The sequence below is a fragment of the Cervus canadensis genome, chromosome 6 (genome assembly GCF_019320065.1).
Source record: "Cervus canadensis isolate Bull #8, Minnesota chromosome 6, ASM1932006v1, whole genome shotgun sequence".
NCBI lineage: Eukaryota > Metazoa > Chordata > Mammalia > Artiodactyla > Cervidae > Cervus > Cervus canadensis.
Window position 1 is genome coordinate 23029968 of NC_057391.1, and position 24515 is coordinate 23054482.

The window sequence follows — 24515 nt, forward strand, 5'->3', positions numbered from 1 at the left end:
TATTTTCAAGAGAAAATTTTATGAACCCAAGTTCCTATCTTTCCATACTTGGAAAGCACTGAAATCATGAACTAAGATATCTGTGCCTCCTGACTAGTAGTAGCCCTCTACCAAGACGTGTGCCTGATTGCACGTACCCCCCCATTCTCCAAGATCACAGACACACTGACCTCTTTGTAGCAGTTCCTCAGAGCTGCCTGAGAGGCTGTCTCCTAGGCTGTGGTCCTCAGTGAGTCCCTAAATAAAACTGAAACCCAGGAATTCCCTGGCAGTCCAGTGGTTAGAACTCCTCACTTCCGCTGCAGGGGGCCCAAGTTCGATCCCTGGTTTTGTTGTTTGTTGTTCAGTCACTAAGTCATGTCTGACTCTTTGCAACCCCATGGACTGCAGCAAGCCAGGCTTCCCTGTCCTTCACCATCTCCTGGAGTTTGCTCAGACTTACGTCCATTGAGTCGGTGATGCCATCCAACCATCTCATCCTCTGTTTCCTCCTTCTCCTCTTGCCCTCAATCTTTCCCAGCTTCAGGGAATGCAAGCCAAACAATGGGCCAGGAAAAAAAGAATAAAGTATTTCTACAATATCACCAGGCCCTCCCAGAAGAGTAAGAAAGACTCATATAGTCCTCAATGCAAGGCAAGGACCAGAGCTTTGCTAAAAAGAAAGTAGGGTATCTTTAGTATAGATTCAGAGTGTGTTAACTTAACTAATTAATAATGGTAATAATGAAAGACCCAGAGAGATGGGCTGACTTAACAAGTCAAGCTGTATAGGAATCAGCAAGCTCATGGCTCTCACTGGTAGGAAGATTGGATTTAAAGAACTCAGAAGATTGGACTTGAAGAATCCAGAAACTGAAGGCTCCACTGGCAGGTCAGGAGTGAAGGGAGAACACTTGGGGACACCCCTGTAAAGATCCTAGTCTTGAGGTACCTTCCCTTGCATAGTGAAAGGGAAAATCCAGGCTAGCTAGAGCTTCAATTTTTATGTCTTCTTACATTGTAATGCCCTTCTGAAATTGCCCTAACTTTCCAGTTAAGAACATCACAGGTCCTCTGCTGTATTTGTCCTGGGAAGTCTTAGGGAATCAAGAAACAAGAGGAAGGAGCTGGATCTCCCCATCCCTATTCCCTCCTAGCTCCTCAAGAGAGAGAGAGAGAGAGACAACCTTGGGTGAGTGGGAGCGGACTGGGGGCACAGACCATCTCTAGTGGCAGCAGAAAGAATCACACCCCAGGAGCAACCAGAGAGGATACATCAAAAAGACAGTGCAAAAAGCACCTTTTGGCTTCCTTTTGTAAACTAGCAAAGGCTGCCCCCTAGAAGCGAAAGGAAAGGAAGAGAAAAGCACCATCCGGCTTTGAGAAGATGCTGAATTTGTGGTGACAAAACATTCAGATAAGAAATATCTACTATGAAAAAAAAAAAAGAAAGAAATATCTACTATGGAGTTGTGAGGTCTGAGACTAGACCTCGTGTAACCATATTTGGATCAGATGCAAAAAAAAAAAAAAACAAAAAAAAACTGAGTCATCAACATAAAGATGATATCAATATTTTTAAAGTATATGTGAGAAGGAGCAAATACGAAATGCTAAACACTTTCCTAGGAGCGGCCTCTGCATGTTACGTCTTTGCATCCTCTTTCTTTTGCAACTAAGCCTGCTTTGCAGGCTCTCGCTCATCTTGGCGGCAATTTTACACCGCTACCACCAGGTGGAGGTGTCCCGCTGGTCTTCACTTACTATCAAAGACGTTTTTAAGACATTTGGGGGTGGGGACAGGGGTCAGGTTCTTTGGTTCCATTAGTTATACAAATAAGCACTTGCCTTCACGCCCAAGAGCGAAAAGAATTTGGAGAGTGAGCGTAAAAGGTCAGGCAGTGGCTGCCTCTTCCTCTCTTTTTGTTTTCTTAGTCGTTCGGTTTCCATGGGGATCTGTGTTTAAGCAGCAACTCTGAATCCATTTACTGCCCCTCAAGGCTTGGGGCCGAGCCCAGAGACTGGCTGTGAAGAATAGCAGGCGCTGGAATGGGTGGAAAGGAGGAGATTTATTTGGTAACTTTGGACAGCAAATGATGAGGACAGGTATAGGAGAAGCGATGGGGTGAACATGGAATGGGGTGCACAGAGGAATGAAAAAGGCAAATAATGTTTCAGTTCAAATAAAATTTGGGGACATTAAAATCTTTTCCAAAACTCTTCAGTTGTCTTCTCACCAAAGACCATTTCAGAACACACTCTGAGCCCCTTATAATACCAAGTCCCCTCCTACCCCTATCCAAAAATATCAGCAGACCTGTATCAGAACCTGCCTGGGGTGCTTACGTGTCTTGTTCCAAAAGCACTCTGGAGCGAGAGAAGAGCACGCCAAGGAAAGACCATCCACTGTATTCCCCAGGTACAGTGTAGTGCCTGGCACATGGAAAGCTCTCAGTAAAACATTTGCTGAATGGATGAATAAATGAGTGAGCAATAAGAATAGGACAGCTTTGGGAATTCCCTGGTGGTCCCAGTGGTTAGGACTCCGTGCTCTCATTATCAAGGGTGTGGGTTCCATCTCTGGTCAGGGAACTAAAATCCAAGCCACAGGACAGCAAAAAAAAAAAAAAAAATTTAATGTGATAGCTTTAGTTTTAATTAATTTTACTTACCTCTAGCTTCAGGACAAACTAAAGACAAAGAAAAATGTCTTTTCATCAAAATCATGAGGATGTGAATGTGTTCATTCAAAGATCAGTTGTGGGGTGGGGAGGGGGTGCTGTTTTCTGCTTAATCAGAAAAAAGGAAAGTGTCTTAATAGCCCCTGTTTCTAGGAGTATTTGCATTTCCGTCAGTTTGGGCTATTATTCAGTATCCATTCGCAGATAGCAGTTGATCTACATATGAACAGCTCTCTACTCGGTTTTCTCTGCTAATCAAGTTTTCTTTCCTAATGGCTTACCTCCCAGCCCCACCTTTGCATCTCGCTTTCTCTCTCACTATCCTGTTTAATTACCATGCTCTATAATTATCTAATTTATTTACTTGCATTTTTATTGCTTGTCACCTCCCACAGGTGACAAGCTCCTTGCTGCTTTCCTCACAGAGCCTTCGAGTCTAAATTTTAGAGTCTACGTGCTCAAGTCGTACTTTTCTTAAAAAAATTCCATTTTAAGTGAATTCTTCACAATTTTTTAATCTATTCACCCTCCTGCCCTTCCACTGGAAGTGACCTTTCCTTCCTCTGAATGAGCACACATTTGATCTGCATTTCCTAGCACACTCACCACTTGCTACCTATGCAGGCCAGAATAATAATAATTGTCATCAAATGTAGTGATCTTGAAAGATTGGCCAGGCACTGGGCCAAATTCTTTGTTTTGTTAAATCTCCACCACAATCCTTTGAAATAGATACTATTAACCTCATTTTTATTTTATTTGGGTGGTGTCGTGTGGCTTGCAGAATCTTAGTTTCCCCACCAGGGATTGAACCTGGTCTCTCGGCAGTGATAGCGCCGAGTCCTAACCACTGGTGATTAGTCGCCTAGTCGCTCAGTCGTGTCCAACTCTTTTTGACCCCACGGACTGCATGCAGCCCGCCAGGCTCCTCTGTCCATGGGGATTCTCCAGGCAAGAATACTGGAGCGTGTTGCCATGCTCTCCTCCAGGGGGTCTTCACAACGCAGAGATCGAACCCAGGTCTGTACATTGCAGGCAGATTAACCACTGGACTATGAAATTAATCCCTTTAACCTCATTTTTGTGTGAGGAAACTGAGGCTCAGAAAAGCTAAGTAAAATGCCCCAAATCATGCAGCTGATAAATGATAAAGGCAATTTAAACCCAAAAAATCACTCTAGAATCCATATAGTCTTTGGAATACAGACTGTGTTATAAGTAAATGTGTTAGAGTTTCAGCTCCATAATTCACAGCTGCATGACCCTAGCAATTTACTAACCTCTCTAAACCTCAATTTCCTGGTTGGTAAAATGGGGATAATAATATCTACCTCACAAGTTCACTGCAGGACAAAGCATCACATGACCTTGTCACAAAAAAGTGGCCCATAAAGAGTAGCTGCTCATAATGCTCACAAAGTGAGCATCACCTGCTCACCTGTTTTGTCTCCTATACTGAGTTAACAATCCTTTCAGAAAGATGCTTTTATTCTCTTTGCATTTTGTGACATCTAGCATAGTGTTTTATATATAGTAACTAAACACCATGAATATCTGTTTAATGTTGGGATGGGAGAGCGAGGGAGAGAGGAAGGAATGGATGAATGGATGAATTAATGGATAATTTATTGCTGGTGACAATCTAAGTCAAATCTCCTTTCTTCTTCCCCTGGAACTTTACACATCCTCTATGAAATTTCCTCACATTGTATTATATATGTATACTGTATTTTATATATAATTTTGGGGGGGGGGCATAACACACTTATAGATGATAGTTTCCTGATCAGGGATTGAACCCAGGCCACAGCAGTGAAAGTGCTAAGTCCTACCCACCGGACCTGTATTTAATTATTTAATCCTCTGTATTTAATTTTCTTGTTTAACATTTCCCTTTTTCTATGTTGAGAAGTATATATATTTTTAACTCTACTTGCTCCCTAAATGCAGGTCTGGTGAGTGAAATATGAAATACATTTGATAAATGTTTGCTGAGAGTATAACTAGTTGGGAGGCCTCACTTGGTCCTTATGTCCCAAAAGAAAGAAAGGATTTCTGTGGCTTGAGTGGGATTTACATCCTGAGATGATTCTGCCATCTGGAGCTACAGAATCATGAACCTGTAAGCTACTTTGGTTTTCGACTGGACATACTTCTGGAAGTCATAAAGATAGGCACGCCTAAAGATTATTGACTCATTTTAATATTTTAACCTAATTTAAAATTAAATTTCAATATGCAAATTCAATTATAATTACCTTAAGCTCTGTGAAAGAAAGGGAGAAACAACTTAATGAATGTATAATAGTCTAAATGCAGACCACTCCACTCTAGTATTCCATTCAGTATGTCATATGTCAGTATAAGCTCCTGGGAGTTAGAAAGGATATGAGGTTATAGTCATATACATCATGCTCAACTAGCATAGAATGGGTATCAAAGAATGGCCAAATTATGATTTCACATAAAGTTGGCTTTTTCTCCTGCCATTGCTTCACAGCTTGCAGGATCTTAGTGCCCTGACTAGGGATCAAGCCAGGGCCCCAGCAGTGAAAATGCAAAATCCTAACCACTGAACCACCAGGGGATTCCCTAAATGTGCTTTTTATTTTGAAAATTAAATATTTTAATACTCTTATTTTAAACAGATATTAAGTTTGGAAGAGATTTCATCTCACTCTAATGGTATGATACTTTTTCATTTGTTTTCTGAGATTTTAAAATATGTAATGTGATTTTATTGAGTTTATTTTCTAAGGTTATTTTCAAGTATCTTGTGGGGGGAGGAGAGTGTTCATTCTTCGATTTCAAGAAAAAAGTTAATACTTGGATTTCAAGCTGTGTGAATAAAGATGGACAGCTAAGAAATGGTGTGCCTGGAAGGATGAAGAGGTTTGTAGTATAAGGATGGGAGTAGGTGATAGAAAGTATAACTCCCCTTGAATAACAAGCTTCTTTCTCCCAATCTTCCCTTTCTACTCTCTCTTTTCTCTCAGACTTTCATTTTTTGGAAACATACACATATCCTGGTGACATTTATCCTTTGACCAAAGGATGGAAACAGAGGTCACTGAACCAGATGGTGCAAGGAAAGATCTAAATCATGGAGTAGAATTCGGTCATTAAGTTTATCCTCCCTCATCTCCAATTCCTGCTCCAAATCCACTGATCCCCTTTCCTCATCTTTGTATATACATTTTAAAAGACATATACCTTTATATCTCTCTCTGTGTTTATATCAGTTCAGTTCAGTCACTCAGCCATGTCTGACTCTTTGCAACCGCATGGACTACAGCACACCAGGTTTCCCTGCCATCACCAACTCCCGGAGCTTACTCAAACTCATGTCCACCGAGTTGATGATGCCATCCAACCATCTCATCCTCTGTCGTCCCCTTCTCCTCCTGCCTTTAATGTTTCCCATCATCAGGGTCGTTTCAAATGAGTCAGTTCTTGGCATCAGGTGGCCAAAGTATTGGAGCTTCAGCTTTAGCAGCAGTCCTTCCAATGAATATTCAGGGCTGATTTCCTTTAGGATGGACTGGTTGGATCTCCTTGCAGTCCAAAGGACTCTTAAGAGTTTTCTCCAACACCACAGTTCAAAAGCATCAATTCTTCCATGCTCAACTTTCTTTATAGTCCAACTCTCACATCCATATATGACTACTGGAAATACCATAGCTTTGACTAGATGGACCTTTGTTGGCAAAGGAGTACGTACTGCTTTTTAACATACTGTCTAGGTTGGTCATGGCTCTTCTTCCAAGGAGTAAGTGTCTTTTAAATCCACGGCTGCAGTCACCACCTACAGTGATTTTGGAGCCCCCCAAAAATAAAGTCTGTCACTGTCTCCATTGTTTCCCCATCTATTTGCCTGAAGTGATGGGACCGGATGCCACGATCTTAGTTTTCTGAATGTTGAGTCTTAAGTCAACTTTTTCACTCTCCTCTTTCACTTTCATCAAGAGGCTCTTCAGTTCCTCTTTGCTTTCTGCCATAAGTGTGATGTCATCTGCATATCTAAGGGTATTGATATTTCTCCAGGCAATCTTGATTCCAGCTTGTGCTTCATTCAGCTAGGCATTTTGCATGATGTACTCTGCATATAAGTTAAATAAGCAGGGTGACCATATATATCCTTGACATACTCCTTTCACAATTTTGAACCAGTCCATTGCTCCATGTCTGGTTCTAACTGTTGCTTCTTGACCTGCATACAGATTTCTCAGGAGGCAGGTAAAGTAGTTTGTTATTCCCATCTCTTTATGAATTTTCCACAGTTTGTTGTGATCCACACAGTCAAAGGCTTTAGCGTAGTCAATGAAACAGAAGTAGATGTTTTTATGGAGTTCTCTTGCTTTTTGGGGGATCCAATGGATGTTGGCAATTTGATCTCTGGTTCTTCTGCCTTTTCTAAGTCCAGCTGTACAAGAAATGTACAATGCATTTTAAGATGGAGAAAGAACAGAGAATCAAACAGTATACAATTATTAAATAATATAAGTACTATCTTGTCATCCAGTCTCATAAAAATGCTTGACTGCAAGGAGGCACAGAATTCTCCAAAATGTACACCATGAATATTTTTATTTTTTTAAAGTCTAGTTGATTTATAATGTTGTGTTAGTTTCTGTTGTACAGCAAAATGATTCAGATGTATATATACTATATGTCTTCATATTCTTTTCTATTATGGTTTATGAAAAGATATTAAATACAGTACCCTGTACTGTACAGTACAAAATATTTGTTTATTTTATATATAGTAGTTTGTATCTGCTAATCCTAGACTCCTAAATTTATCCCTCCTCCACCCCCTCCCGCCTTTGGTAATCTTAACTTTGTTCCCTTGTCTGCGAGTCTATGGCAATTTCGTAAGCAAGTTCATTTGTATCTTTTTTTTTTTTTTTTCCAAAAAGAACCTTTATTCTGATTTGAATAGCCTCTTATGCACTCATGCTTTCTTGCCAGATGCCTTTGGAGCAGGTGCTTTCTGGGATGGAGCTTTCTGACCCTTCTGAGTTTTAAGAGGAGGTGTTGCCTTCTGGCCTGCAGCTTTCTGGGCAAGAACCTTCTGGGCTGGAGCCTTCTTACCCCCAGTGGTGATCTTTTTCGCTGGAACCTTGGCAGTGGCAGCAGCTGCTGCAGCTGCCCCCTTAGCAGCAAGGGCTTTCTTGGGAGAAGCTTTCAGGAGAGCTGCCTTTTGAAGTTTCTTAACTTCAATCTTGATTAGTCTGTTCCTCATTTTCCTTACCTTCATGACTTTGTAACGATCAAAAGCTGTCATCTTGGCTTTCTTTTCTCTGGCTTCAATCTTCTTGGCCCACCTTATGGCTGCCCACTTTGCATTGATATCTGCCTTCTCTCAGGCTTTCCAGACTTACATCTGGCGGGCACTGTGTGGGAACTTGAAGATGAAGTCAGTGAGCTGCATGCATTTTGAAAGACATCCTTGTCTCCTTACTTGAGTGCAAGGTCCATCCACCAAAGCCCTGTTCTGATCAATAACATCTATAATTGCAACCAGCTTCCAGGCATGAGGCCCAAAGGAGACGTAGGCCACCCAGCCAACCTCTACGAAGCGCCTGAACACCATGTTGGTGGCGTTCAGAGAGAAGTGTATCATATTTTAGATTCCACATATAGACAGTATCATATATTTGTCATTCTCTTTCTGATATGATAATCTTAATGTGATAATCTCTAGGTCCATCCATTTTGCTGCAAATGGCATTATTTCATTCTTTTTTTGGCTGAATAATATTCCACTGTGTGTATATACCACATCATCTTTATCCATTCATCTGTTGATGGAAACTTAGGTTACTTCTATGTATTGGCTATTGTAAATAGTGTTTATATAAACATTGGGGTACATGTGTCTTTTCAAATTAGAGTTTTCATCTTTTCTGGTTATATACCCGGGAGTGGGATTGCTGGATCACATGGTAACTCTATTTCTAGCTTTTAAAGTAAACTTCATACTATTTTCCAAATTGGTGGTTTAGTTGCTAAGTCGTGTCTGACTCTTGCGACTCCATGGACTGTAGCCCACCAGGCTCCTCTACCCACAGGATTTTCTAGACAAGAATACTAGAGTGGGTTGCCATTTCCTTCTCCAGGGGATCTTCCTGACCCAGGGATCAAACCTAGGTCTCCTGCACTGCAGGTGGATTCTTTACTGACTGAGTTACAAGGGAAGCCCATTTTCCATAGTTCAGTTCAGTCCAGTCGCTCAGTCATGTCCGACTCTTTGCGACCCCATGGACCATAGCACGCCAGGCCTCCCTGTCCATCACCAACTCCCGGAGTCCACCCAAACCCATGTCCATCGAGTCGGTGATGCTGCACCAATTCACATTACCACCAACAGGATAGGAGTGTTCCCTCTTCTCCATACCTTTTCCAGCATTTATTATTTGTAAACTTTTTAGGGATGGCCATTTTGACCAGAGTGAGGTGATTCCTCATTGTAGTTTTGACTTGCATTTATCTAATAATTAGCGATGTTGGGTATCTTTTCATGTGACTGCTGGCCATCTGTATGGCTTCTTTGGAGAAATGTCTAGGTCTTATCCCATTTATCAGCTGGGTTGTTTGGTTTTTATTACTGAGTTATATGAGCTGTTTGTGTATTTTGGAAATTATGCCCTTGTCAGTCTTATCATTTGCAAATATTTTCTCCCATTCCATAGGTTGTCTGTTTATTTTTGCTTATGGTTTCCTTTGCTGTGCAATAGCTTATAATTTGGATTAGGTCCCATTTGTTTATTTTTGCTTTTATTTCTAGTGCCTTGGAAGACTGACCTAAGAACACACTGCTAAGATTTATGTACCAGAATGTTTCACCTATGTTCTCTTTCTAGGTACACTATGTATCCTTAACTTCCATGTTTAAGCCAGTTGCTATTCACCTCAAACCCACAAGTTTAGTAAAATCAATATTTACAGCAACTCTTCCATTTCTTCACTTTGCTCTCTGTTAACTCATTTCCTATTCCAGCCCCTTTGGACTAACAGGTTGTCTTCAGGATCTTCAGCTCTTCCTGGTTCTCCTCAACTTATTCTGGCTTTGATTTGCCCCATCAGCTCTCCTCACTTTGAACTATCTTCTGTATAAACTGGCTCTAATCAACTCCATGAGAACCATGTGTCCTGGCTCATTTCAAGGCCATAAAAGCAGTTCCAGGATAAATGAGGAGCCACATCAGAAGTCCCTATGAATCTTGGGGGACTTATGGACTTATGGAATTATGGATTAGGGATAAAGCAGTGGCATAGTTTGGAACTGGAAACAATGTCCAAAACAAATAAAGACCTGTCACCAAAAGTTTAAAGTCCAAACCATTACAAAATAGCTGCATAATAATAAACTGGAAAGTATTTGTTTTATTTTCTGCTGTGCAGTAGGTACTTGGTGCAAACAGATACTTTAAAAAAAAATCTGTTGAGGGACTTCCCTGCTGGCCCAGTGGTTAAGACTCTGAGCTCCCAATGCAGGGGGCCCAGGTTCGATCCCTGGTCAGGGAACTAGATCCCACATGCTGCAACTAAGACCTGGTGCAGCCAAATAAATGAATAAATAAAAAAAAAAAAATCTGTTGAATGGTTGAGTGTGAATAAATAAGGGATGCTGTAAGGGATTTGCAACTGAAATATGATTAGGAATCAATTAGACATAATCAACACTTTTTTTAATACTAGAATTAGTCACTGGGGGATCCCATTCCTGGGAATAATCTCCAATGTGGGAAATAGATTATTATTTAATTGAATAGCTTAGGGTCTGAAGTTATCAGAATGGAATTGGCTTCTAAAATACGTTGGTCCCCGCAAGAAAAAAAGTTCATAAATTCTAGAGAAGATGGAGAAATTAAGAGCTATCTTTTAAAGTTTTACTTCTGCTTGGGTTCTGTCTCATTCTTGCCTCTAGCCATTTATTCTTTACATAGTGCAAAGGGCAATTCCTTGAGATAAGATCTGGTTCTGGAGAACCTTTTGAAAAGTCTTTTAACCTCTCTTGATCTTAGTTTCTTGACCTGAAAAGCAAGAGATTTGGAAATGATCTCTATGGCCCCATCTAGGGCCCCATCTAGCTCCAAAGTCCTTGAGAATCCACTTGTTCTTAAAGTTGCCTTCTGAAGGCTCTGACCATGATTCTATGATAGCTGTCAGTTATTCACATTTTCTGACAGAACCCTTCAATCCCTTTGTTCTATCCTTCCAAAGATTTCCACCTGTGACCTAACTCTTTCTTTCCCAGCACTCTGAATTGTTCCTTCTCATGGCTTTGTCACCATTCCCCCCACCCCACCTTCGCCTTCACTGTTTGTACCTCATTTGTTGATATGCTGATTTTCTTTTAAACAACCAAGCTTAGGCTCTCCGGAACTTCAGCAAATTGTTCCTATAATTTTTTCCTTGAAAACACAGGCACGTATACTAGCCCCCAACCCCGACCCTAGGCTCCTCCCCCTGCCTGCTAGGCTCATGGCCCTTCCCCCACAACCTCCCTCTCCTGTTCCACAACCTTGACCTCTTCACAAACTCCATTTCCCCTTTATTTAACAAGAGTAACATTGAGAAACCAAGAAAGCAAAAAGAATAACTTCTCTCCTTTCTCTTATGAATGTTTAAATCCCTGCCATCTTTTGCCAATTGAACTCCGAAAAGAAACACCAGACAAGACTCAATCTGAGTGACCTCCTTGATCTTCACTCCCTCCCTCTGCCCCTAAAACACCATAGCAACTGTCACCTGAAAGAGGCCACGCAGAAATCATCTGATAAGACCAGGGATCGCTTGCCAGTGCTTTTTTATTTTATAAAGTTCTGCAAAGGGCACTCTTCCCTTACTTTTCACTGCCTTACTCCCTAACGCAAGACCATTGGAACATGTGGTAATAGATGTAATTAAAAGAATCATAATTTGTAGATATTTACTTGTGGGTCTTCAAATTTTCCTTGCAAGTTGAAAGTTCAAGTCATACTACAGGTCTGCACCCAGAAAGTGAGGCCTGTAACAGACAGAAATCAGAGGGATGGCAATAAATGGTCACACTGTGGTGACAAACATGGGCTGTCAAGTCAGGCATTGCTTGGGCAAATTTCACTCTGCCACTTATCAGCTATCAGACCTTGAACAAGAAAGCTACTTTGTCTTTTATGCCTCAGTTTCTTTACTGCAAAATAGGATGTTCTGCTTGCCTAAAATGGGGATTATATAGTGAGCCCTTGCAAAGTTATTTAAAGGATTAAAGGAGACATGCAATCAAAGGGTGTGATACTGCAGAATGCACCTTAGCTATGATTAGCTATGGTTATGGCTATCATAGAAAGGTTACATGTCTTATCATAGAAAGTTTTCTAGATTCCTAGTTTTGTTCTCTTGCAATTAAAATCAGATTCCTCATGGGATTCCAACTCCTAGGAAGGTACAGGAAGTGCTTCCACAGTGCCTCCTCTTCTACAAACTAGAAAAAAGAGGAATGCTAACAGCAGAGTATTGTCCTGAGAGAAGAGGCCTTCAATGAAATGCCAAAGAATTTCCTGGACCCCCATTCGACTGAGGTTGTATTTTTAGAGCAAAAGCCACTCTGAGTTTAGAAACACTTTTCAGAGACTTCAAAGTATATTACTCTCAACCACATCAACAAACATTTGGCCAACAGTAGTACACACCTATTGTTTCCTGGGACCACAGACTGGACTCACTTCCTTTGTACATGGATTGCCTTGTAACAACACTGAAGGCCCCTAGGTATCTACAACCGGTGGTTTCAAAAGCAACAATCGAGCTCAACTGTCTCAAACTGCAAAAGAATCATTTAAGAGTTTATTTTTAAATCTTAGGCTTCAGACTCAGAGACTGATTAAGGAGATCAGGGGTAGAGGCTAGGAATGTGAATTCTGCATAAATTCCCCATGTGATTACCTGTGATTACAGTGAATCCAGAGGAGTTACAGAGCTCTGGGAATTAGCATCCCTGACTGGGCCCTCTTCTTTCTCTTCCTTGGAGGATCTCATTCCAATCACCTTCTCTTTGTTTCTCACAGTTCTGGGCTTCTTTGACTGCACTATTGTGCTGATATCACACAACAATGTGCAGGAAAATCTCTGAGAGTCAAACATAATGACTGGCTTTCTTTAAAGAGCAATAACATTCAACTATACTTCAATTTTTTCCAAAAGCAACAACGTATCTTTGCTTTTTAAGGGCATTTTTTTTTTTCATAATAAGAGTACCCTAACATCTCTTTAAACTAATTCAGAGGCAACCTGTGCTCACAAATGAAGGATACAGTGTCCTGCTTGAAAAGTAGGAGTCCTGAGCAAAGTCCTGCTTTGGCTCCATGATGTAAACACCCAACAGTATTTTATCCCTTAAGAGAGGAAAAATTTTAAGTCAACAGGGAAGCCAAAATAGAAAATATTGGTAAAATTAGCAAATATCATAAAAAGGAACCACAAAGCCAGAATAAAGAGTCCATCTTCACTACCAACTACTTCCAGCCCAAAATATCCTCCCACCACCCCCACCCCCAAAGCCTCTCAGGCTTCCACACAGGGGAAGGAACTGGAGGTAGGGTGCTAGGGTAAGTCCTTTTTTCCCATCCTTCATTATCTTCAATGCCGAGAGTGCCTCTTGAGCTTTTTGGGAACTTAAATGCTTAGTTTACAAGGTCAAATGACTATGGAACATTCTCCAAAAATTAAATCACCAATTAAAGAAGGAAGCGTGCTGTTTTCGTATTCTCTTCTTCTACTAAGTTTCTCTCACCTCTCTCTCATTTCCCTCTCCTGTCATTCTCTTGCTCTTTCTCTCCCTCCCTCCCTTTTCTCCCTCTCCCTCCCTCTCTCTCCTCCCCCTCCCCTCTCCACTTCACCACACACAGAAACCCCTTTTCAAAGGGGCTTTTTTCCAACTCAGTGAAGTAAAGTCTTTGCCCCTTTGTGGGGAAGGCTCATTAACATTCCCACAGCAGCATCTCTTCAAGGATTTTACTTTTGTAACTCTGTGGGGAGGTCAAGAGGCCACAGTGGAGAGGTAAAAGGAAAAAATGGTAAATGGGGGAGGGCGGAAGAAAGGAGAGGAGGGGAAAGAGCCCTTCCTTTCACAATAAGGACGGCGAGAAAGAGGGTGGACCAAAGTAGGAAAAGACCAGACAGACAAGACTCAGGAAAGAGATGAATACTGGGCCCCCAGATGTGCCCTTAGAGATCTCCAGACTCCTAAGGAAAGCAGAATGCTAGGTTCCTTCTCTCATTTGTTTTCCTCAAAGAGGAAGTACCTGACGGAAACAGTGGAATTATAGAGTGACAAAACCCAGTCTATTCCACTGAGAAATTAGAACTTTCCTGGCCTCTGTGTTCCCATTTCCTCCACAATAGCCTAGTGATAACTGCACCTGTCTACCACAAGGAGGTTAATAGGATGAATAAGACAATGTTAGCAAGAGTTCTGAGGACTGCCCATGAGGGAGCCACTCAAGGTCCTGACCCCAAAAAACTGGGAAAATAATGGAGACTCCATGGACTCCAAACCAAAGATCAGAGTACTCCCCAAATCTCTTTAGACGGGGCTAACTGCCTCTTTTATCACAGCAACCCTCCTACCATCTGTCTTTCTCTTTCCCTTTCTTATTACTGCCAAACTAAGTTGCACTTGTGTAAGGGAAGAAATGAAGGAAACTTCAAGTGTGCACCCAACACTTAGTGAGTTTGCTTTGCTTTTCTCTGAAGACACAGCCATCAGATTTACGGCACTCAACTCCAAAAGGCAAAATAATTCCCACTTTCCTGACAGATGGTGTTTCTGATGCTCTCTTATCTTAGCCAGTAGAGTAAAAGATAAATAAGTTTAAAAGAGAGGACCTAGGCATTATAGCTAGAAGATAGGGCATATCTGGATAGTCTATGCAAAGTAGTAACATTAGCACCTCAAATTCAGGGAGGAGCAGCAATGTCAGAAGTTAAAGAACAATAAATCAATCACCCTTAAGTGTGCAATCTGAACAGGAGAGACTCGGTTGGCTCATTGCTAATGATGGTTTTTTGTTGTCGTTGTTTGGCCATACCACATCTTAGTTTCCTGACCAGGGATCAAACCTACATCCCCTGCATTGAAAGTGCAGAGTCTTAAACCACTGGACCACTGGGCAAGTACACCAAATGCTATGTTCTTAAAGATCAAATTTAATATCCACAAAGAAATTCTTTCCACAGAATCCTTGACAACTGTTTTCAGTCCCTGTGAGAACATATCACAAAGAGCTCACAAATTTACGGGAGACTCCATCACACTTTATAAAGTTCCTTTATACTGAGCTGAAGGTGCTTCCTTGTAACTTCTGTTCTGGTGGTACATGAATGCTCAGTCGTTTCAGTCGTGCCAGACTCTTTGCGATCCCACGGACTGTAGCACACCAGGCTCCTCTGTCCATGGAATTATCCTGGTAAGAATATTGGAGCAGGTTGCCATTTCCTCTTCCAGGGGATCTTCCTGACAGGGATCCTACCTGTGTCTCCTGCATTGGCAGATGGGTTCTTTGCCACTTGAGCCACCCCACCAGGGAAGCCAATGTCTCCTCTGGAGTACCACAGAAATCTGTATGATTTTCTCAAAGGTGGCATCCCTTCAACTCTGGGAGCTGGAAAGAAGTACGAGACACAGAAGAGCCCCTGACCCTGTAGCTATTTTAAATGAGATTCCTTAAGATCAATCATTTTCATTTTACATGCCAGGAGTTTGGTGGCATATTGTACCTTTTAACACTAAAGAGGAAAAAAAAAATGCTAGACTACTGTCAGTGCCACCTGGCTTCCAGGGCTGTTTCTGTTACATCACAGCTGTGCAATCCTGGACAAGTTACTTAACCTCCCTGAGACTTTTGGTTCAGCTATAAAGAGGATCATCTATAATTAGGAGTAGTAAAACTGGCTGTGTTAACCTCAAAGATGTATTTCTCAAAATATGCCCTATACATGAAAATGTCTTGTAAATTTTAAAGAGATCTACACACATATAATGATCATTTTTACTTAATTTTTTGTCAGCCTTTCTCATTTTTGACTGCCAAGTGACTGAGTTCTTGGCCTTATAATCAGGATATACCAGAAAGTTCTCATTTCAGCTTATACCCCAGAAGTAGTCACATCTTCCAACAAGGTGGCACAGAATCATGAAATAACCAGAAAGCACTGTGAAGAGCTTAGAGGAAGAGTTAGAAAAACAACCGAGGGACATTTTCTGAACAGACAGCAGAGCGAGAGGCCCGGAACCCGGGCAGGGAGGAGAGGGTTAAATCCTTTCCTCTGCAGTACAAAAGAAAAGAGTGTGCGGAAAGATTAGGATTTTTGCTTTTACAATGGGAGCTGCAGAAGCGTAGGGAAGAAGCTGAAGAAAAAAAAGGGGGCGTCTCCCCTTTAAAGACTTGCAGAGATTGAGAGAGAGTCAGAGACTGAGAATCAGAGCGCGCGCGTGTCTGTCTGTCTGTCCCTGGGAAGCGAGAACATCTCTGCTTCACAGTGATTGGCATTGGGGGAGAGGCATCAGTTGGCTTCAGACCCAGGGGGGAGACCAGACCAGGTCACCCCGATTCAGACTAAGTGAGCGTTGTCCCTCCCTGTCCCACCTCTCTCTACCCGGGAATGTCTCGGCGAAAGCAGCGGAAACCCCAACAGTTAATCTCGGACTGCGAAGGTCCCAGCGCGTCTGAGAACGGTGGGTGCCGGGGAGGGGTGGGGGTGGGGGCCGAGTCCAAGCCTGTGTGGGTCAGGCCAGGGCCAGGGGAGGGCACCCGGGCCACGGGCGAAACCAGGGGGAGGCCTTGGTCACTAGGGGGTTGAAAGAGTTGAGTTGCAGGGAGTAAGGAGATGATGACCTGCGCTGGAGAGAAGCCTCGCTTGGCTTTTCTCAGGGTTGATTCTGTTTGTTTTCCGTGTTGCTTTTCTTTGGATGAAATGGAGTTTTCAAACTGGCTCTGTCTCCCCACCCAAGAGTTTTCTCCCCAGGTCCCCCTTTGCTCACTGGTCTTTGTGCCCGTTGCTAAGTAACCTTCTCAGACCTGAAGACCCGTCTCTTAGGGGTGGGATTTCCCAACTCCCCCCCCGCCCCCCGCGCCTCCCGCCCCCGCCAACCCCCAGCCTTTTCTTTCTGGAGAGTTGGGTTGCAAGAGAATGAATTGGATGAACGTGAAGGTTCCCCTGAGGGAGAGGAGAAAAAAGTTTCTTATTGTTGGGCTGAGCAGAGAACAGATCAGAACTCCCAGAGGGAGAGAGCTAATGTCGGTCAGACTCAGCCTGGTTTGGAGTGTGTATCCGTGTCACCTGGGGTAGAGGCTGGAGGAAAGGTCTGGATGAGGGGCTTGGGTGGGTGCTTCAAGGAAAGCCAAGCTAAAAAAAACTGTATGTGTTAACATACGTGCATGTTAATACATGCACATCATTTTATGAGGATATTATCATTTATGTAACAGATTTTCTTTATGAGAGGGGAAACTTTCATGTCTTCATACAGCATTCCAGTAAGAGGCAGCCAACAGAGCAACTAAGGTACTGAGCAATGACATTGCTCAAAGTCTCAGAAACAGGCATAATCAGGAAAGAAACCTTGATTTCATGATAATCAGAGCTGGTAGTACACACTCCACCTAAACTAGGGTTTTCCAAGCTTGCTTGGTTGTGGGTAGATGTGAGCTAGTCTGGGAATCTGTATCTTCGCAAATATCCCTGTACTTCTTAGGACTGAGCAAATTTTGGATAATCTCGTATGGCTATGTATTTCATACTGTGAAAGTTTGAAAGTTCTGGCTCGGAGAGAAGCTATTTATTTAGCAAACAGCTGATTCAGCCAACAACGTGATATAGGATTAAACATAAGGATTCTGAAGGCAGAATTTCAGGACTCAAATCCTGGCTCTACCTCTTGGTTAGCTGTGTAGCCTTTGTCGATTTACTTTGCTTTTCTATGTCTGTTTCCTCATCTGTAAAATGGGGATGAATATACTGACCACTACCTCATTAGGTTATTGAGTTAATACATGTTAGTACACTTAGAAAAATAACTAGCATAAATAAGTGCTTAAAACATGTGGTATAGCCCCTAGCATAAATAAGTATTTAACATGTGAGTATTATTATTATATGTGAGTACAGTGGCACTTCTTGCAAATACTGAAATAAGACCAAAGCTCTGGGAACTCCTCGTAAACTTCAGCATTTCTTTATGAGATATGTGTCATGGAAACCTCTAGGATAATGTATTTGTAGTGGTTAAAACTAAAACATGGATTAAACTTACCTTCTCACCTGCTGTTTAAAAAAAAAAAAAGACTTGAGATCAAGTCAGTGCGCCACATGCTACAGACATTTTGGCTTTTGTGTAGAACACATCCCCTTCAAATCAGTGCTTTACTGGGATCCCACTGTGCCAGTATTAAGAGGTTCTAGCTGGTGGCATCCTTCCCTCCTGGGACACATTAGCCGCCCCCCCCCCCTTAATGAGGCTGCAGGCCGGATGTTTCCTCCTGCTGCTCTACAGGAGACTTCCCCCAGAGCCTCCGAGTTGCCTTACAGCCCTGCACCCCTGCTGGTTGGATTGCGGAACAATACTGAATCCCCCCAGAGGCGTCCTCCTCTCCTCCCCTCTCCCCTCTCTCCCCACTTCCTCAGCTCACCCACTCCCTACACCACTGCTGAGGAAGAGTCTGGGAGGCAGCTACAAATTCTTGCACAACTGCCCTGAGAGGACTCTCCAGCCCCTTGAGCTATAGCTCCCACTTGTGGCTGTGAACACCTGGGGGCACGGAAATGCTGCTGCAAAGCCGTCCCCATAGAAACAGTATAGGCTTGAACTCAATGGCAGCAAAGAATTTCAGTTGAAATTTTGCCTTTGAGCCATAAAAGTTAAAAACATAAATGTCAGGAGCAAGAAAGGTGTAGTTAACCTTAAGAAAGCTGATGGGTTTTCTGTTCAGAATTCTGACAGTGAAAGATCCTTGGGCTACTAGCATGACCTGGGGTGTAATGGGGTCTCATGTAAGATGAGGTGGCTAATATTTGATCAAATCTAAAATTCCTTCATGCTCTTATAAGATATACAGATAGGGTTTCTAGTCACTCACGTGATCTTCAGGCTCCTGAGTTTTCCTTCTACCCCAGGGACATTTTTTGTTGTTGTTCTGCAGGCCCCCAAATTAGGTAGGGAGGGCTCTTATTTGGGGGCTCTTACGTGTGCCCTTTTACAGGTGTACCTGTGGAGCTATGGGCATCATCATGACCATCAGCAGACATTTATTTAGTAGGCTAGGGTGCCACCAAGGCTTTCAGGAGTCTTTGCCTTCCTTTAAGCAATGTTTACCATATGTGACAAGCAAATGCTGAGCCTTTGTTGCACATTTTAAAAGCCTCATCTCTGCAGTGACCTAAGATATCACCAAGACACAGTCTGAAAAACCTGTTTTCCAGCCCTCTTTTTGTTCAGCTTCCCTGACCAGAACACCAAAAACCTAACAGAATAGTAATTGCACGTAAGTGATGAGAAGGAAATAGTCTATTTACTTAAAAACTCTGGAGAGAAAAAAAATTCTTCTCTTCCCTACAGAGTCTAGAAGTCTGGAATAGAGAACATAAGGGATGTAAATAGGGAAAATGTAAACTAGTGCATCTGGGAAATAAAGGAAACCATCAGAAACCCAGATATTTAGTGAGAAGGAGAAACCAGGACGACAGCCAAACAGATCTAGGGGAAGAAATGGCAGTTGGCAGATATCAAGAGCAGCAAAAGGGGAAAGAAGGCAAAAATGGAGTTGTGAGGGTTCTGTCCTCTTTACAGCATCCTCCCTTGGAGTATTGATCCCTGAGCCTTTAAGCCCTAGGCACTCCTGGGTCAAAAAAACCCATTTCTGAGTAGCTAGAAAGTACTCAGGCAGGATACAATAGAGCACTGGATAAGGACACAGAAAACCTGGTTTTCAGTCCAGCTTGGACTTGGAAGTTTTGTGACCTTGGACAAGTCCAGCCTTCTCCCAGGGTTTCAGCTTTTAGTCTTTACAGAATAATACTCATTGCTAATATTTGCAGAGCATTTACTATTTGTCAGCTACTATGCTATGCCCTTTGTATATTTCCTTTTGTTTATTTCTCTGCTATTATTACCTCCATTAAAATGCCTTTAATTTATGGTGAAATATACAAAACAAAATTTGTCATTTTTAAGCATACAATTCAGTGGCATTAAGTATATTCACAATTCTGTGTGACCATTATTACCATCCATCTCAGAGCTCTTTCATCTTGCCAAACTGAAACTGTATACCCTTTAAATAATAACTCCCCATTTGCTTCACCCAATCCCACCAGCCCCAGAAAATCACCATTCGACTTTCTGTTTCTGTGAATTTACCAATTCTAGGGATCCCACATAATGAAACCATACAATATGTGTCCATTTGAGTGGCTTATTTCCGTCTGGCTTATTTCACTCAGCATAATGTTTTCAAGTCTCATCTATGTTGTAGCACTGTATAAGAATTTCATACATTTTTGTTGCCATACCCCCATTTTAAAAAGAAATCCAAGCCTTAGGGAAATTAAGAAACTTTTCCCAAGGTCACAAAGATTAGAAAGTGCTGGCACTTTAGCTGAGGTCTGATGCAGAGCTGACATTCTCAATCACTGTGCTCAGTGAGAGGTCAGCTCTCTAAAGTCACTTCCAGCTTCAAAACAGTATGAATTCCATGTTAAGTGCTGAGTCCTTTGATATCAGAAAAATGCCTGTTTTAATAAAACCCTTTTTTTGTGTGTTTGATCTAAGATATTCTTATTCTGGAAACATATTTTTCTCACTTAGCACCAGATGTACCTGTGCCTGTTTGTCCACTGCGTTGCACAGGTCAAGGGTACACTTACTAGGTGTGAGTGACAGAGGGGTGTGTGGATGCATTTAGGAGAGAGGAGTGCGGAAGAGAAGATCATTTATTCTCCCTTAGAAATCCTCTATAGCAGCAATTACAGAATCAACTCATAATTGGGGACACTATCAATTGGTGTTGGTCCAACATTAACAGTAAGTTTAGGCAGGGCTTACATAGTATGCTCATTTCTTTAATGATTAGATGGTGCCTGAACTCTGTGTACAACACAGACTTTCATTTTACAATTAGAAGTATGGCTCAAGATGCACATACAGTCACTTAAACTCATAGTCGGGCGTATATCATGTCAATTTCTGTTCATGGAGGCAGGGTACAGGAGAGTCAAAATGTAGCTGTGGTCAGAGGAGAGAGACAACCCGATAGGCAGATTTTATTTTGCATTGAGCAACTCGTTTTACTTATGTCCTAATTTTGGTAAAGTTGAACACAGGTAAGATTTGTGACCTTCCCCGGTGGCTCAGCAGTAAAGAATTCGCCAGCAATGCAGGAGAAACTGATTTGATCCCTGGGTCGGGAAGATCCCTTGGAGAAGGAAATGGCAACCCACTCCAGTATTCTTGCCCGTGAAATCTCATGAACGGAGGAACCTGGCAGGCTACAGTCTATGGGGTCACAAAAGAGTCAGCACTTTCTACTTTTCCACTTTGAAGACTTGTGAGAAGCAGGGTGGAAGGTGTGATGGGAAAGGCACTTCTCTGATACACACTATGGATCTCCTCCTTGGCTGTACATTGGAATCACTTGAGGAGCATTACAAACATTGATGCCTAGACCCACCCTGGCCAGGCTTCCCAGGTGGCTCTCGTCGTAAAGATCCCGCCAGCCAATGCAGGAGACCTAAGAGATGCCTGTTCGATCCCTGGGTCGGAAGATTCCCTGGAGTAGGAAATGGCTACCCTGTATTCTTGCTTGGTGAATCACATGGACAGAGGAGCCTGGCAGGCTACAGTTCATATCTTCACAGAGCGTCAGACTTAGCATGCACGCACACACAGCCTGGCCACTGGGATTTTTTAAAGCTCTCCCAGTAATTCTAATGGGCAGCAAAGTTTGAGAACTTCTGTTTAAGTCTACCTGCTACCCACCGATTTTTCTGTTTTCCGAGCCATCCTTTCCCAAGTTTGATGAGCCACCAGATTTAGAGAGTCACCTGATTTCATTTTTCCTTGTCATTTCAGCTCTTTATAAATTTAAACCAGCGTATCCAGGTCTCAGTCCTGTGTCCATCCCAGACTTTGCATGTGACCCAGGATAGCTTACCTCACCTTATCTACTATCTAAGGACACCATTACCGGGTTTGTTTAGTCCTGTGTTTATGACTTCATTCGTGTCTGCCTAAGAATCCCACCCCCCTTTTCAGGATAGGCAGTGAGTGCAAAGTGCTGAGAAATAGAGGGCTCCTCTTACAGGTGGCTGTTGATCCATCACCTTTCAACAGGGACTGAATTTACCTTTAAGAAGAGTGCAGATCAAATTACGCATCAGAAAGCAAGTTTCATTAAAGAGCAAGAAAGGGGACAGTGTTTCCCAGGAGAAGATGAAAAGAAAAGGATTTCTTTTCTTGTTGGAAGACTTGACAAAACAGCAACTTGATATCAAACGTTCAATGCTAATTAACAAATGCTCAGTAGAAAGCGTCCATCTGATTCCTTCTCTCTCACTGAGGCCACAGAGCAAATGGCAGGTAGGAACCACACAGGGCCCTTTCTCTAGCTTAGGGAAGCTACACAATGTTGATGTGCTTGGGAAAGTATTGGACAGGAGTCAAAATTCTGAATGCTTATTGCACTGAATTACTGTGTGAACTTGGAAAAGTCACTTAACCTCTCCAAGCTTCAACTTCCTTATCTGTAAAAATAAACAACATGGCAGTTAACCTGTGACTTAACCATAATTGACATAGAATCCCCTCTCCCTCCCTGGTCAGTTCTGTAAGCCTGGAGCTCCTCTGTTTTAGGGCCATTGTCCACAGTGTCAAGACCCTTGTGTTTATCTGAAGTTTCAAAACAATTCAGTACAATGTTTTCAGTGAAAGTGGACATTATTAATATTATATTATACTAATATTAATATTCAACTATGTATTATATACAACTCAGTGTGTGTGTTCAGTCGTGTCTGACTCTTTGCAACCCCATGGACTGTAGCCTGCCAGGCTCCTCTGTCCATGGAATTTTCCAGGCAAGAATAATGGAGTGGGTTGCCTTTTCCTACTCCAGGAAATTGCCCCCAACCCAAGAATTAAACCAGTGTCTCTTGCCTCTCCTGCACTGGCAGATGGATTCTTTACCACTAGCGCCACCTGGAAAGTCTAATATTAATATTACATTACACTAACATAATATCACAGCTCCCATCCCAAAAGACTGCCTACTCTTAACATATGCCAATGATATTAGCCTCAGAAATGAATAAGATTGCTAATTCCCTGGCAGTCCAGTGGTTAGGATGCCACACTTATGCTACCAAGGACCTAGGTTCAGGGAACTAAGATCCTGAGTAAGCCATACAGCTTGGCCAAAAATAAATAAATAAATAAAAAGAAATTAATAGGTAACATGAAAACAGACCTAATTTGAATATATATGTATTTTAGCTTATTTTGGGTTTTTTGCCACAATATAAGTTCTTTAATTCACAATATTTGGGACTCCTCCCAAAATTTGAAGTCCAATATATACATATTATTTTATCCCCACTATATTTCTCTGATGAAGCCAGCATAGCTACAGTATTACCACTTTACAAAAAAGGAAATGGCAGTGTAGTCATGGTATGACCGCCCACCATGCCTCAATTTACCACCAGCCAGGCAAGAACGGAACTGGGATTAGAACAAGGTGGATTTACTGATGCCCAGGCAAACCACAGAACTAAGGACTTGTTGTCACCTTCTGTAAGTAAGATAAGCTCTTTTAAGGAAGTGGGAAAGCCATTAAGGCTCATTTCAAGGTAGGAAGGGAATGCAGAGTACCTGGTCCAGGAGGCATCTTACCCCCTTAATCCTCTCTCTGAATAGGAGGCCACCTCTGTGCGGTGAGCAGGTGTTAAATCATTTCTAGGCATTCAACCCAGCCTGGGGCTAAAAGGGGCTTTAGGCCCCGAGAGGCTGCCTGGTAGCTCCCTCCTACTGCATTTTCCCCATTGTTTCGGGAGGAGTTCCCTTCCCCCCCAGGTTAGAGCTAGGTGGGCCTCTGCAGGCTAGCATCTTCCCAAAACCGCACGTCCTTAATAGTGTCTGCGTTGCCAGAGAAGGACAACGGAAGAAGAAGGGTAGAGAAGAGGAAACTAAATAGGAGATGGCTCCTTAAATAAGCATGAACTCTATAAATGAGGTGTGGGCCGGGTGATCCTTGGAGTAACTTGCATTCAGCTATTATTCGGGGGGAGGAGGGGAGGGGAGTAAAGGGGTTTAGTGTTCCGCAGAGAAGAGTCCTGAATCGACTTCCTTGGAAATTCTACCTCGCAGCCTCCCACCCTGAGACGCTTCTTTTGTGGAGGGGGTGTGGGGGTAGGGTGGGAATGGAGGTGAAGAAAACAGGACGAAACTTGGGGCATTTGAAGGGGCGGTGTGAATATGTGTAGATAAGGGGTGGATTTTCTGGGACCCCCCCTCCCGCTCTGGCCCTCAGACCACCCTCTCTGGAGTCCACGTTTTCCAGGCTCAGCAGATCCTTTATCCGAAGGAAAATAAGAGAAGCCTATCGCTCTGCACTATTGAGCAAGGCTGTGTTTCCTACTGTGCCCCCTTGAGCTTGCTGGGGAGGTGGGCGGACCGGTCTGGGCAAAGACATCTGGAGATGGGGGGAGCTAGCAGAGGGCCAGGATAGGTGGACCCCCACCAGGCCCCACAGCACCTGTCACGGAGCCTACCGGAAACCCTCCAGGGCCCTGGGCTCCCGCCCCCATACACCCATC

The 24515-nt window shown here is 42.7% G+C and overlaps 1 pseudogene across 1 annotated transcript; it reads right to left on the minus strand.

Moving 5' to 3' along the window:
• Nucleotides 1–7572: 7572 nt before the first annotated feature.
• LOC122444040 lies at nt 7573–8256 on the minus strand (annotated as a pseudogene). Its single transcript, XR_006270175.1, has one exon. The product of XR_006270175.1 is annotated as a 60S ribosomal protein L14-like (transcript).
• Nucleotides 8257–24515: the final 16259 nt, after the last annotated feature.